This window comes from Bos taurus, chromosome 9 (genome assembly GCF_002263795.3).
Source record: "Bos taurus isolate L1 Dominette 01449 registration number 42190680 breed Hereford chromosome 9, ARS-UCD2.0, whole genome shotgun sequence".
Classification (NCBI taxonomy): Eukaryota; Metazoa; Chordata; class Mammalia; order Artiodactyla; family Bovidae; genus Bos; species Bos taurus.
This window is the reverse complement of record NC_037336.1, coordinates 68,575,623-68,590,713: the sequence shown is the minus strand read 5'-3', so window position 1 is coordinate 68,590,713 and position 15,091 is coordinate 68,575,623.

Sequence of the window (15,091 nt, the reverse complement as noted above, 5' to 3'; positions counted from 1 at the left end):
ACTCATTGGCCACTGAATTGTTGAAGAGTTACTAAATCTCTGAAGAAGGCTTGTAAGCCAGAGGCACAGTCGCATTTATTGTACTCATATAGCAAATGTCATCCATTGTGTGTGCTATCTATTCCTGGGAGATCGCTAGCTTGGTTCTCAACTACCTTTAATGCTTGGACCTTTCAGAGACTCTGTCTCTACAGTGATTAATATCAACAAAAATGCTTCTATAAATTCACACCAGGTCATCTGGGAATTTCATATGGCATTATTATCCTCATCACTAAGAGGACTCCATGCCCTTGATTCTGTCTTATTTACTTTTTATTCTAGGACTGAGTTACATAAAATACCAGGAGAAATAAGTGGGCTGGTGTCTAAAAATGGAAACTCTTATGATTATACAAGAATTTTGATTCAAATGCTACTTGTAAAAGAATTTATTCTAAGTATGAAAACAGCCTTTTTTCTCTGCTCCCTAACCCCTGCCAAAGTAAAATCTACAAAACCAGTCTGTAATATAATAGAAAGTTTTTGCTTCTACTAGTGATTAGGTAGATTTCGTACATAGGTTTAAATTGAAAAGCTTTCAGCTTGAAGCAGCTTTCACTCAAGGCTGAATGGTGTGCAGCAATGCCTCAGTCTTGTCCTAGGGAATGGTTTACATCCTGCCTCTCTCATTAACTGCCTATGCGAAAGCTCTGTTATGACAGAGGAGCACAGGGGTTGAGTGTGTGGCATCCTCAGGCAGCCTGCAGGTTTTACACCCTAGCATGGCAGTTATGGGGCTTCTCAAGTGGCTCAGACAGTAAAGAATCCATCTGCAATACAGAAGACCTGTGTTTGATCCCAGGGTCAGGAAGCTCCCCTGGAGAAGGGAATGGCTACCACTCGCATATACTTGCCTGGAGCATTCCATGGATAGAGGAGCCTGGCAGGCTAGTCCATGGGGGTCACAAAAAGTCAAACATGACTGAGTGACTAACATGGCAGTTACTAGCTGGATGATCACCAGTAAGTTATTTAACCCCTCTATGCCTCAGTTGCCTTGTTTATATAAACTAAGGGGTCGTCATCCATTCAGGCTGCTGTGAAAGGAAACTACAGATTGGATAACTTCCATAACAAAGCCTTTTATTTCTCACAGTTCTGGAAGCTATAAAGTCTAAGATCAAGGTGCCAACAGATTCTATACTTGGCGAGAGCCTGTTTCCTGGCTCATAGAGAGCCGTCTTCTTTTGTCCTTATTTGGAGGAAGCTCTCTTGGAGGAGCTCTCTTGCCATCTGATTTAGGGTGCTTATCACTCTCATGACCTAATCACCTTCCAGTCCTCACCTCCAAATATGATCCCACTGGGGATTAGGTTTCAACATACGAGTGGGGGGGCATTGTGTATTGTGTGTTAGTATGTATTGTGCATTAGTGTACTGCATGAGAATAACAACAATACATATCTCATGGGATTTTTGCAAGGGTGAAGGGAGTTATTACTCCTAGAATCCTTAGTGCCTGGCAAAGAAGATGCTCTCAATAAATGTCGGGTTGCTACACGGCAGTGGCTGACTCAGTAACATATTCAGTAGTTCTCGTCACTCTTCTTTCTAACTTTCCTTTCCCTCCCTCTTGCTTCCCTGTGATGAAACCTTACACGTGCACCATTGCCTGAGGCTTGCTTTCTGGATGCTGTGCAGGGTGACCTCTAAAATTCCTTAACAATATGAAGATCACATGCAGTGAGGCGAAGAGTGGACTCGCAATCAGAGGACCTAGTTTTCTGTCCTGGTTTTAACCATGATATCTGTATGACCTTGGGTTAACCATTTAACCTCCTCAAATGATGGTTTTCTTTTTAATAAATGGAGATAAAATGTACTTGGTTCTGTGAAAAACAGCTTCCTTCACCAAATGATTGCAAGGGTTGACTGGAATGTTTATTTGAAAACAGTTCAAAAATGTGATGCGATATAAATCTACTGTTGGGGTCAGTTCTTATCCATCTGCCTTACATTTGCCTAACCAAGACTTCTGTCCCAACCTACAAGGGGTGAGTATTGGGGGGACCTCTTTGAGCCCCTATTCTTCCTCCCTGTAGGAAGCAGAATGGCCCAGGTTTTCAGTGAGTAGAAGATACAGTTCCTGATTTCTAGGCATTTCCAGGGAATTAGAGGAGGTTCATGCTCATTTATTCTAGTCCTCCTCTTAATTTCCTGTTACCCTGTTACCATAAGCTTATCTATCCCTCCACATGTATAGGCTTATTATTTGTTATTCTCTCCCTGTTCTACAGGTGACCAGGTACGATGGAGCCACCCTGCTAAATTTTTTTGCAGCAGGTAAGAATACACAAGTGTACTTGATATCTTCCCTACAAGTTCATGGGGAGTAAGGTCTTATTAGTCTAACCTACATATACCACCACAGTCTACAGAAGCCATAAATTCTAGGGCTACAGTCCATGGGGGTAGCAAAGAGTCAGATATGACTGAATGACTAAGCACAGCACCCAACCACTAATGGAGCTCACAGTTTGTGAACTTATCCTCTGATTGCAATTTGGAAAGGAAGAGGGGTGTTTCTTCATGGCTCCACTATTCATTCAACTTCTAGCAATATCTTTAACATGGGATCAACCTTGTCTTCAAATATTCACCACTCTTATCTTTTTACTGATGCTAAATCTTCACAAAGGAAGAGTAAATTGAGGAAGGTAAGTTTACAATCACTTTCCCTTTGAAAATGAAACAAGAGAGAAAAAATATCTGCTTAGAGAGCTAGATATAAAAACCTTTACCAAGAAACAGATCCTATCAGCATAGGACTATATTTAGATGGAAAGCCAGCTGGCCACAGTCCGACTGCATTTCCATGTTCTGTACAAAACTCAGCATACTCTGTTCCACAAAATATACCACAAGCCATAGACACTGGTTATTTAATATATTTTGACTGCTCAAAAATAGCAGTTTTTAAAATAATCAGGAATTCAGTGTACTTCAATGACTATTTGTAGGATAGAAGAAGTGCTAAATAGGACAGAAAAGAGTGAAACCAGCATACCCCTCCTATCTCAAAGTTCAGAAAGACTGCTGTAATTGTTTCCTGGGGTCAGTTTCTGTTCACAGTGTTACCTACAATGATTACATATTCTGATGAATTTGTATTATTCTAAAAATGGAGCTGTATCTCCCAAATCTCCTGCCTTGAATAGTTCCATGTTAGCATAGGCCATAAGAAATACTTTGATATTTGGGAGGTAGTTATGGAGCAGCAGCCATATTCTTTTATGCGGGGAGATTTGTGGGACCAAGCTCTTGCATATAATAACTTACCTACTGGCTCCCCTTGTAGGTTTGGGGCCTGTAGCTACTCCAACTCCTGCAAGATCCTCCTTTAGCATCTCTGACTTCTGAGGCAAGTGTATGTATAGCTCCCATGGTACACCCATGTCACTTAAGTTGAAGGCTTACAGTCAGTTAAAGACCACCACAGTTTCTAATCTAACCTTGTAGGGTCTGTGTTTTCTTCTCTCTTCCTCTTCATGGTCATTTTCCCTTCTCACTGGCCTCAAACTCTAGTTCAGTTCAGTTCAGTCGCTCAGTCATGTCCGACTCTTTGCAACCCCATGAACCGCAGCACTCCAGGCCTCCCTGTCCATCACCAACTCCCGGAGTTTACCCAAACCCATGTCCATTGAGTCAGTGGTGCCATCCAACTATCTCATCCTCTGTCATCCCCTTCTCCTGCCCTCAATCTTTCCCATCCTCAGGGTCTTTTCAAAGGAGTCAGCTATTCGCATCAGGTGGCCAAAGTATTGGAGTTTCAGCTTCAACATCAGTCCTTCCAATGAACAGCCAGGACTGATTTTCTTTAGGATGGACTTGTTGGATTTCCTTGCAGTCCAACGGACTCTCAAGAGTCTTCTCCAACACCACAGTGCAAAAGCATCAATTCTTCAGTGCTCAACTTTCTTTATAGTGCAACTCTCACATCCATACATGACCACTGGAAAAACCATAGCCTTGACTAGACGGACCTTTGTTGCAAAGTAATGTCTCTGCTTTTGAATATGCTATCTAGGTTGGTCATAACTTTCCTTCCAAGGAGTAAGCGTCTTTTAATTTCATGGCTGCAGTCACCATCTGCAGTGATTTTGGAGCCCAGAAAAATAAAGTCTGACACTGTTTCCACTGTTTCCCCTTCTATTTCCCATGAAGTGATGGGACCAGATGCCATGATCTTAGTTTTCTGAATGTTGAACTTTAAGCCAACTTTTTCACTCTCCTCTTTCACTTTCATCAAGAGGCTTTCTAGTTCTTCTTCCCTTTCTGCCATAAAGGTGGTGTCATCTGCATATCTGAGGTTATTGATATTTCTCCTGGCAATCTTGATTCCAGCTTGTGCTTCCTCCAGCCCAGTGTTTCTCATGATGTACTCTGCATAGAAGTTAAATAAGCAGGGTGACAATATACAGCCTTGACGTACTCCTTTTCCTACTTGGAACCAGTCTGTTGTTCCATGTCCAGTTCGAACTGTTGCTTCCTGACCTGCATACAGGTTTCTCAAGAGGCAGGTCAGGTGGTCTGGTATTCCCATCTCTTTCAGAATTTTCCACAGTTGATTGTGATCCACACAGTCAAAGGCTTTGGCATAGTCAATAAAGCAGAAATAGATGTTTTTCTGGAACTCTCTTGCTTTTTCCATGATCCAGCGGATGTTGGCAACTTATTCTCTGGTTCCTCTGCCTTTTCTAAAACCAGCTTGAACATCAGGAAGTTCACAGTTCACATATTGCTAAAGCCTGGCTTGGAGAATTTTCAGCATTACTTTACTAGCATGTGAGATGAGGGCAATTGTGTGGCAGTTTGAGCATTCTTTGGCATTACCTTTCTTTGGGATTGGAATGAAAACTGACCTTTTCCAGTCCTGTGGCCACTGCTGAGTTTTCCAAGTTTGCTGGCATATTAAGTGCAGCACTTTCACAGCATCATCTTTCAGGATTTGAAATAGCTCAACTGGAATTTGACCTTACATAACCTTATTTAACAAGGTCCCAGAAATATGTAGTGTTGAATGGTTTTAATAAATTCCAATGCTGTTTCTTTGATTGAACCTTGACTGATATAGATGTTGGTACTAGAAGTGCTTCCATAGGAACAGAACCTTACAGGTAGTTTCTCTTAATTGGTTTTACATTATCTGGGATTGATTCTCTGATTTGATTTGATTTGAATTCATTGGGGCTTCCTTGATAGTTTATTTGGTAAAGAATCCTCCTGCAATGCAGGAGACCCTGGTTCAATTTCTGGGTCAGGAAGATCCACTGAAGAAGGGATAGGCTATCCACTCTAGTATTCTTGGGCTTCCCTTGTGACTCAGCTGGTAAAGAATCTGCCTGCAATGTGGGAGACCTAGGTTCAATCCCTGGGTTGGGAAGATCCTCTGGAGTAGGAAATGGCAACCCACTACAGTATTCTTGCCTGGAGAATCCCAAGGACTGAGGAGCCTGGTGAGCTATAGTCCATGGGGTCACAAAGAGTCAGACATGACCAAGCAATAAAGAAAGGGGGCCACTTACATACACCTCAATTTCCAGACTTTTTTTTTTTCTTTACTAACATCCAGCCTATTACATATAAAGAAAAACAGAAACTTTGCAGGGAGATTTAAAGACAAACTACACAGCATGAGCCACTGGTGGGAGAATTAAAAAATTTAAAAGCAGCTGTAAAATCCTGCTGCCATTACCCATCAGAGGCCTCCTCCAAACTCAGAATTTAATAGCAATGGTCAAATTCTATCTTTTCCAAACCAGAGGCTATCAATGCTGATAATTGAGTCTATAAAGCGAGACGTGTTTAATATGTTTTTAGGAATTAAAATAGAGTAAGTTAATTAAAAACATAATTGCAATATGAATTAATCATATTGCAGGTACTAGATTTTTCCACCATGGCAGACATGCACAGAAGCTTCAATTTTCTTGCTTTGTGCATTTCAATAACTCAAAATTAATTGTGCTGCTTCAGCAAAGGGCCACTAGTAACAATTGTCTCCTCTTAACTATATATTTTGGAAGCTAAATGTAGCACAATTCTCTCTGATCTACAGCCCACACAGATCACACACATGGACCATATAAAAGGCTTTTGTGCCCCCAGCATCACTTACACGTGGACTTGTCGCATGACCCATTCTCTTAATCGTCAGAGAAATCAACTGAAAATGTCTTTGTATTTTTTGCTAATAAATCTTATTGTTTTATGACCCAGAAAAATTTCAATGACTTCTATTAATAGTAAGAAACCAGGAAGAGCTTCACCCAGGACTAAAAACAGGAAGTGATCTGCTGAATTAAACATAAAATCATGAGGTGTTTTCACAGCTTGTGAGAACATTCCATGTTATTTACCCATTAATGGAAGGACTGATGATGGGCAGGGAGCAGGGTCTTCAGCCACAGGCAACTCATTCTCCCCCAGGTCCTCATTATCACTGCCACCACTCTGGCCCAGGTCCTCATTACCTCTCATCTAGACTGCAGGAAGAGCCCTTTAACTGGTTTCCTCCAGTTTTCTCCTTCTGGACCTGTGCCTTCAAAGATTTATTTTCCTTAAGCCCTTAGCTGACCATGTCACCACTGTGCTAACCATGTCGCCTCTCTGCTCAGTAGCCCCACTACTTATTAGATTAAATCCCAGCCCCCATCTAAGTACCTTCCTCTTCTAAAATCCTCTCTCACTCCTCACTTAACTCTCCTCCAAATATCCACCAGATTCAATCTTCTTCCCATTCACTGAACAACCCCCATCCCTTTCTTGCCTCTGTAACTCTAATCTTCCATATGAATCATTTTCCCTTCTTGATTTGTGCCAATTTTATGCCATTTTTGGGGGGGAAAAAAAATGCCACCGGCCTTGCAAAATCTCTCTCCACAGAAACCTCTTTAATTAAGATTTTTTTTCTGACCACTACCTTCCCATTGTTGAGCTGGAAGAGATCTTCTGTTCATGCATTCTTCATGTCATTTATTTTATTCTGTTTTGTATTATAGTCCTTTGTTACTTCAGAACAATCTGTCCCAGATTCTTTATTCCATGCTCCCCTAGGGAAAAAAATCCCCCCAAATTAATGTTTTGGGGATTTCACAAGATATGAGTTATCATGACTGAAGTACACATTTACAAAACAAATAAGTGAGGGAGTGTCCTGTAATCCAAGCTTGAGATATTGTGTGAACTTACAAACAGCAGAAATTTACAAAGATGCCTTTTTCCTAAAGCTGAGAATAAAATGATACCAATAAACCTTATTTTTAAACAAGAAGAAAATAAATTATCATGATTAATAAAGAAATAAAAGTAATTATAGTACTGATTATGCTTAATAAAATTCTAATAGCCCTGACAGAATCTCTCCACTAGTTGATAATCATAGCTCTAGTGGATTATGCTGGAAATATTTGTAAAAGCTAAGCATAGTACCTGTCACATGATAGGAGTACAATAAAGGTTCAGTTCAGTTCAGTCGCTCAGTCGTGTCCGACTCTTTGCGACCCCATGAATTGCAGCACGCCAGGCCTCCCTGTCCATCACCAACTCCCGGAGTTCACCCAAACCCATCTATCTTATAATTATGATTAGCTCCTTGTGAGTAGGACTGTCAACTCTTGTGATATTCATAACAAGTTGGTCCTTTAAATAATATAATTTTTACTTCACAGCAAATTTAAAATTATGTCTTCTCAGTAATGATAATGGTAACAATCACTTCACATTTTATATGATACAACTTATGTACTTGAAGAATAAATGAAATGGTGGCACAGAGAAGACAATGTATTTAGTGCTGAGTGAGTAAGTGGTAAGTTGACTGCACCTTTCAGGGCATCACTGTGGGTACAGGATTGGATTGTTTTCACATTAAAAGACATACACAAGATACTTTGATCAGTAGTTCAGCAAATCAGGTGAATAACCATTTCAGAACTTTAAATTGATCAACTGTAATCCCCGATGTGTCATCTTGTAGGAAACATGTCGTATGATTCAAATGACTTGTTGAGTTCACACGAGAGAAAAAACTTCAATGTTTCTAACTCAGTGACATTAAATGGGGGTTATGTAACAAAATGACTAATTAATGATGTCAAACACCCACTTAAAATTAGTAAAAAATCATCTATGGCAAAATATTTATGAACCTTGAATCACCAAAAATGAGACTTTTCTGAAGTTTTTCAGTTATCAGTTCAGTTCAGTTCAGTTGCTCAGTAGTGTCCAACTCTTTGTGACCCCATGAATTGCAGCATGCCAGGCCTCCCTGTTCATCACCAACTCCTGAAATTCATTCAAACTCACGTCCATCGAGTCGGTGATGCTATCCAGCCATCTCATCCTCTGTCGTCCCCTTCTCCTCTTGCCCCCAATCTCTCACAGCATCAGAGTCTTTTCCAATGAGTCAACTCTTCGCATGAGGTGGCCAAAGTACTGGAGTTTCAGCTTCAACATCAGTCCTTCCAATGAACAGCCAGGACTGATCTCCTTTAGAATGGACTGATTAGATCTCCTTGCAATCCAAGGGACTCTCAAGAGTCTTCTCCAACACCACAGTTCAAAAGCATCAATTCTTCAGCACTCAGCTTTCTTCACAGTCCAACTCTCACATCCATACATGATCACAGGAAAAACCATAGCCTTGACTAGATGGACCTTTGTTGGCAAAGTAATGCCGCTGCTTTTGAATATGCTATCTAGGTTGGTCATACCTTTCCTTCCAAGGAGTAAGTGTCTTTTAATTTCATGGCTGCAGTCACCATCTGCAGTGATTTTGGAGCCCCAAAAAATAAAGTCTGACACTGTTTCCCCATCTATTTCCCATGAAGTGATGGGATCAGATGCCATGATCTTCATTTTCTGAATGTTGAGCTTTAAGCCAACTTTTTCACTTTCCTCTTTCACTTTCATCAAGAGGCTTTTTAGTTCCTCTTCACTTTCTGCCATAATGGTGGTGTCATCTGCATATCTGAGGTTATTGATATTTCTCCTGGCAATCTTGATTCCAGCTTGTGCTTCCTCCAGCCCAGTGTTTCTCATGATGTACTCTGCATAGAAGTTAAATAAGCAGCGTAACAATATACAGCCTTGATGTACTCCTTTTCCTATTTGTAACCAGTCTGTTGTTCCATGTCCAGTTCTAACTGTTGCTTCCTGACCTGCATATAGGTTTCTCAAGAGGCAGGTCAGGTTTTCAGTTATAATTATTAGGAAATGAGGCTCAGAAATTGAGTCAACATCCAAAGATAAAGTTGAAGACTAAATTCAATCACCTATGTTTAGAAAACATTACAAACACTTCCTTGTCAGATGCCTTAGAAGGATAGATACAACCAAGAAAGCATTGTCACATCATATAATGTCATTAAAGACTGATGAAAGTATCATCAAATAGTGCAGAAAACATTGCACTGTTCCTTAAAATTAATCTTATTGTCTGTTATTAACAAAAACAAACTGCATTCTACAAAAAAATGAGGCAGCTCATCCATGAATATTTTTTAAATTAATGCAGGTATATATATGGCTATAGCGCTGGATAAAGAACTAAGGAGTTCATTGTAACCCATTAACTTGGTTTTGAATCTTAAAAAAAAAAAGAATGAGGTCTTGACATAATTTTTCACTCCCTTATCTTTAAATTGTAACATATTTTTCATTAACTTAAGACTTTTAAGCTAATTCCCAAGCTGTTTCCCAGGTATTTACCAGTGTCATCTATATTTATGCTTAGCCCACGTAACTACGGATGGTAGGTGATGTCTTTATGACAACAGGCTGAAGTTGAAGTAAAGAGTCCCCATCCTATCTGCTAATGGAAGAGACAGTCTAAAGGTATCCACCTGATCTTTAGTTAGAAAGACCTAGCCTGAGATCTGCAAGATCAAGGAGTGCTTCCAAGGGGAGCGGACCCCTGAGCTGATGCCTCAGTGATGTGGAGGTGCTGGGGGAGGGGAAGCAGTGAAGAATACCTTTAGACTGTCTCCTGGAGCTAAAAGATGTTAGCCATGATTGGCATGACCAGTTACAGAATTCTCCCTTGCATTGTAGGGATATTTGCAGTCACTCCAGCAGCCCCACCTGAGATTGGTGTGGAGCTCTCCGAGGAGAGGAGGCAGGACAGTTCTTACTCACAGGACAATTGATATTCCCAGGTTCTGTTTTAAGATATGATAACATGAACATATTAGTTTGAGAAAGCTCCTTTCTAACTGCAAGTCTAGTACCTGGTGGTTGCAGAGGGTAGGGAAAACACAGTGTGACCACATAGTAAAACCACGGAGGACCGCGAACACTTTAGGCGGAATAGGTTCATTGAGGTTAGAGGAATAAAAACATTTGTCAAGAAAAAAAAAAATGAACAAAAGAGATAAGTTTTGGGTAAAGAAAGGTACAAGATGTTCCACAGTGTGAAACCATAAATAGATAGGAAATGAAAGCCTGCAGGTATGTGAAGTGAGAGTTGGGTCTCCTGACAATGGACTCCAGAGAGGAGAGGAAACAAGAGTCTGCAAGAACCAGGTAAAAAGTGGGGCATGCATCTGTTAACTGAATCACAGGACGGCATGCCCCCATGAGATTGATTTCAGTGTCTTAGAGAAGCCTTGGAATTATCTCACTCCCTTCTAGCACATTACTTTATCTTTGTTTGCAGGACAAATAAACCCACTTATATGGCTTCCCTTCTGCTTTTCAGAAGAACACTTGCCAGTAAATTTTCTTTGATGTTTGCAATTTGCCTCCAAAACATAAGTACGCCTTCTCACTACTAGACTTAACTCACCAATAACTTTTTTTCTGATTAAAAAAAAACCAGTGGTTCCTTATCTTATACTCTGTAAGATTTTTCCAGTCTCTGTTGAGGTGTGGGATATTGCTTTGCCACTAAGCATCAGCTAATTGGCAGAGCAGGTACAATTTCTAGCATGAAACTTAGGTAAGCCTCTGGAGGGAAGCGTTTTGCTTCATGATTTGGCTGCCAGCTCCCTTGGGATCTTTTTTCTGATTTTGGTTATGCTATGTTATCTTGCTCCATAAGTGTTTGAAAACAGGATTGAAATTTGACAGGTGGGAAGATGAATCGTGTCTGACAATGTCTTTCCAATGAGCACTGGAGGCATTTTAAGAAAATTGAGCTGGATGCTCTTACGTACTCTCTATCTATGACTAACCATGATAATGACAACAAACAAAAGGACTCGCTGTCCTGTAGATACAAACCAATATTATATTATAACAGCTAAAAAGCACAGTTCCTTCTGTTATATAAAAACGAGCTATAATCAAGGCCCCCTGGTGTAGTCATCACACAGACACAGGTATTTTTAAAAGCTGGAAAACTAGGCAGGATAACAAACATCACATGGATTTTTTTCCCTCCCACTACTTTTTCTGTGGGTGGCAATCAGCAGTGGATATTATGTGGCAATTGACCTTTATATAAATGAATGAGCATTAGGCTAAAGCATCGATTGGTAAGAATTTGCTTTCATTAAGCAGTAGGAATCATCCCTTAGCTATTTGGGTTAGAAGAGCTTGACGCAATTAGAGTTTTAATTAGAAACATGCTAGACTTAATTACCTGTTCGTCACCCTTATCTGATGTCAGTGGGAATGGTCTTACTTTTGATTCATAGTCTCTCATTCCACCTCCAACCTACCCTCTATGACCAGTTAACTTGGTTTGACTAAAACCTAGAAAACGTGAAAAATCACCCTAACAGTGGAGAAAGGCCATCGGAGGCTAAGAGCAAAGGTAATTATGCTGTGGACTTCTGAACACCATCTCCTTTTGTGGGCGCATCTGTGGTGTCCTTTCTGGTCCCATGGTGAAGTGAAGTGAAGTCACTCAGTCGTGTCTGACTCTTTGAAATCCCATGAACTGCAGCCCTCCAAGCTCCTCCATCCATGGGATTTTCTAGGCAAGAGTACTGGAGTGGGTTGCCATTTCCTTCTCCAGGGGATCTTCCCAACCCAGGGATCGAACCCAGGTCTCCCACATTGCAGGCAGACACTTTACCATCTGAGCCACCAGGGGAGCCCCGGTCCCATGGTAGGTAGGTGATAAAACTGATTTCCACAAAGCAGACCCAGTTCTGTTCCTGCCATCGAGTTCCCAGATGTAGTAGGTTGCTTCCCAGCTGCCTCACTGCAGCCTGAATGATCATCTTCCCTCACCCCTCTACCCAGGCCACTAGATGATCTAGCGGACAGGACAACCCTAGTGGAAGAAGCCCAGATGGCCTGTGACACAGTAAACTCCCAGAGAGATGTTCTTATTCATCTGTGCTTCCTCGCCACACACACACACACAGACACAAACACAAACACTTACAGGGCTTACTACATCAGTAAGCACATTGAAGATGCCTAATGCACAACCTAGATAGCATTTTCAAAAGCAGAGACATTACTTTGCCAACAAAGGTCTGTCTAGTCAAGGCTATGGTTTTTCCAGTGGTCATGTATGGATGTGAGAGTTGGACTGTGAAGAAAGCTGAGTGCCAAAGAATTGATGCTTTTGAACTGTGGTGTTGGAGAAGACTCTTGAGAGTCCCTTGGACTGCAAGGAGATCCAACCAGTCCATCCTAAAGATCAATCCTGGGTGTTCATTGGAAGGACTGATGCTGATGCTGAAACTCCAATACTTTGGCCACCTCATGCGAAGAGTAGACTCATTGGAAAAGCCCCTGATGCTGGGAAGGATTGGGGGCAAGAGGAGAAGGGGACGACAAAGGATAAGATGGCTGGATGGCATCACCGACTCAATGGACATGAGTTTGGGTAAACTCCAGGAGTTGGTGATGGACCGGGAGGCCTGATGTGCTGCAGTTCATGGGGTCTCAAAGAGTCAGACACAACTGAGTGACTGAACTAAACTGAACTGAAATGAAATCATAGTTACAGATTGTCCAGTTGATGAGATGGGCCACAGAACACCTTCCTGGGCCCCAACATCACCCAAACTAATGTGTTGTAACAAGGGAAATTTTGTAATAAAAAATGAAATGATTTGTGTTAAGCTGTTATTCTTGAAAAAGCCCTTTTTAAACTCCAAATGACTTTGAATGAAATAACCCCACGTCATCAACATTCATTGCTAATGTTTACTGAGAGTTACTATGTGCCCTAAACACTTCACAAATATTCAAACCTCCACCCTATCCCTGTAAGCTATTTGTTCTTACAACTGTTCCATGAATGAAGAAAACTACTACATTGCACAAGCCCACATGCTAGTAAATCTTAGCAGTCAAATTTCCAAGCTGGGATTCCTCACCTTACCTTATATTAGAGAATTCATTTATGACCTCGGGATACAAGAGGAGGCTACATTTTCTGAGGAAATGGGGCAGAGAACACATGTTAAGAGAGAAGAAGGAGAAACCCGAGACACAGAGAGTAGGTGAGAAAGGCCAGGGACACCTGGGGTACCTGCGGAGAGAAAGGGTAGGATGCAGGTAAAGGAAGACTTCTGAAACAAGCCCACCTGCCTTGCACTTTAAAACTGCCTGATTATTCACAACAGCCCCAATGTGGAAACAACCTACATACCCATCATTGTCTTTATCCATCCATTTTCATACAGTGGCATATTATTCAACCAAAAAGAAGGAAACCCTGTCTTCTGTGACAACATGGATGAGCCTTGAGGCATTATGCTAATTGAAATATGTCAGACAGAGAAAGATGAATATCATATTTTCTCACATCTCTCTAGAATCTAATAAAAGTTGAATAGATAGAGAAGATGGTTGCAGGGGCTGGTGTGGTGGAAGAAATGAGGTGATGTTGGTCAAACAGTTCAAACTCCCAGCTATAATATAAATAGAATCTGAGGATCCAATGCATAGTGTGATTCTAATCAACAATACTGTATTATATTCTTGAGAGTTGTTAAGAGAATAGATCTTCAGTGTTATCACCCAAATTGTAATTATGTGAGGAGACCATGGTGTTAACCAACTTTATTGTGATAATCATTTTGTAATATATGCATATATCCAATAATCACAATATACATCTTAAACTTATGTATGTCATATGTCAATAATATCTCAAAAGTGGGAAAACAAAACAAAAATGCAAATTTTATCTCAAGTATTTCTCAACCCACCCACCCCCCCACCCCCACAAAAAAACCTGTCTGAGCTTCACCATGGAGATCACTTATGGCCAGCTTGCTATGGTCAAATAGACTCTTCTGAGGTACAAAAGTCCTGTGTATTCATTTCCTACTACTACCGTAACAAATGCCTACAAATTTAATGGCTTGAAACAATACAGATTTGCTATCTTATAGTTCTGGAGGTCGCAAGTACTAAAATCAAGGTGTTGGCAGGGCTTGATTCTTCTTGTTTCTTCTTCCATTAGTTTGCCTGTTCTAGCTTGGTAAGGATGCCTGCATTCCTTGGCTTATGGCTCCATCTTTCATCTTCAAAACCAGCAACATAGCATCACCCACTCTCATAACACGGACTTTTTATGACTCTGAACCTTTTGTCTCTCTCTTATAAGGACCCTTGTGATTACATTGAGCTTATGCAGATAACCTGGAGAAGGCAACAGCACCCCACTCCAGTACTCTTGCCTGGAAAATCCCATGGGCGGAGGAACCTGGTAGGCTGCAGTCCATGGGGTCGCTAAGAGTTGGGCATGACTGAGTGACTTCATTTTCACTTTTCGCTTTCATGTATTGGAGAAGGAAATGGCAACCCACTCCAGTATTCTTGCCTGGAGAATCCCAGGGACAGAGGAGCCTAGTGGGCTGCCATCTATGGGGTCGCACAGAGTCAGACACGACTGAAGCGACTTAGCAGCAGGAGCAGCAGCATGCAGATAACCTAGGTAGGACGTAACCCATCTTAAGTTCCTTCTTCCAAGATCCTGAACTTGGTCATATCTGTAAAGTTCATTTTACTGGGGAACATTTACTAGGTTCTAAGGGTTAGAATCTGGAGAAGGCAATGGCACCCCACTCCAGTACTCTTGCCTGGAAAATCCCATGGGCGGAGGAGCCTGGTAGGCTACAGTAAGTCCATGGGG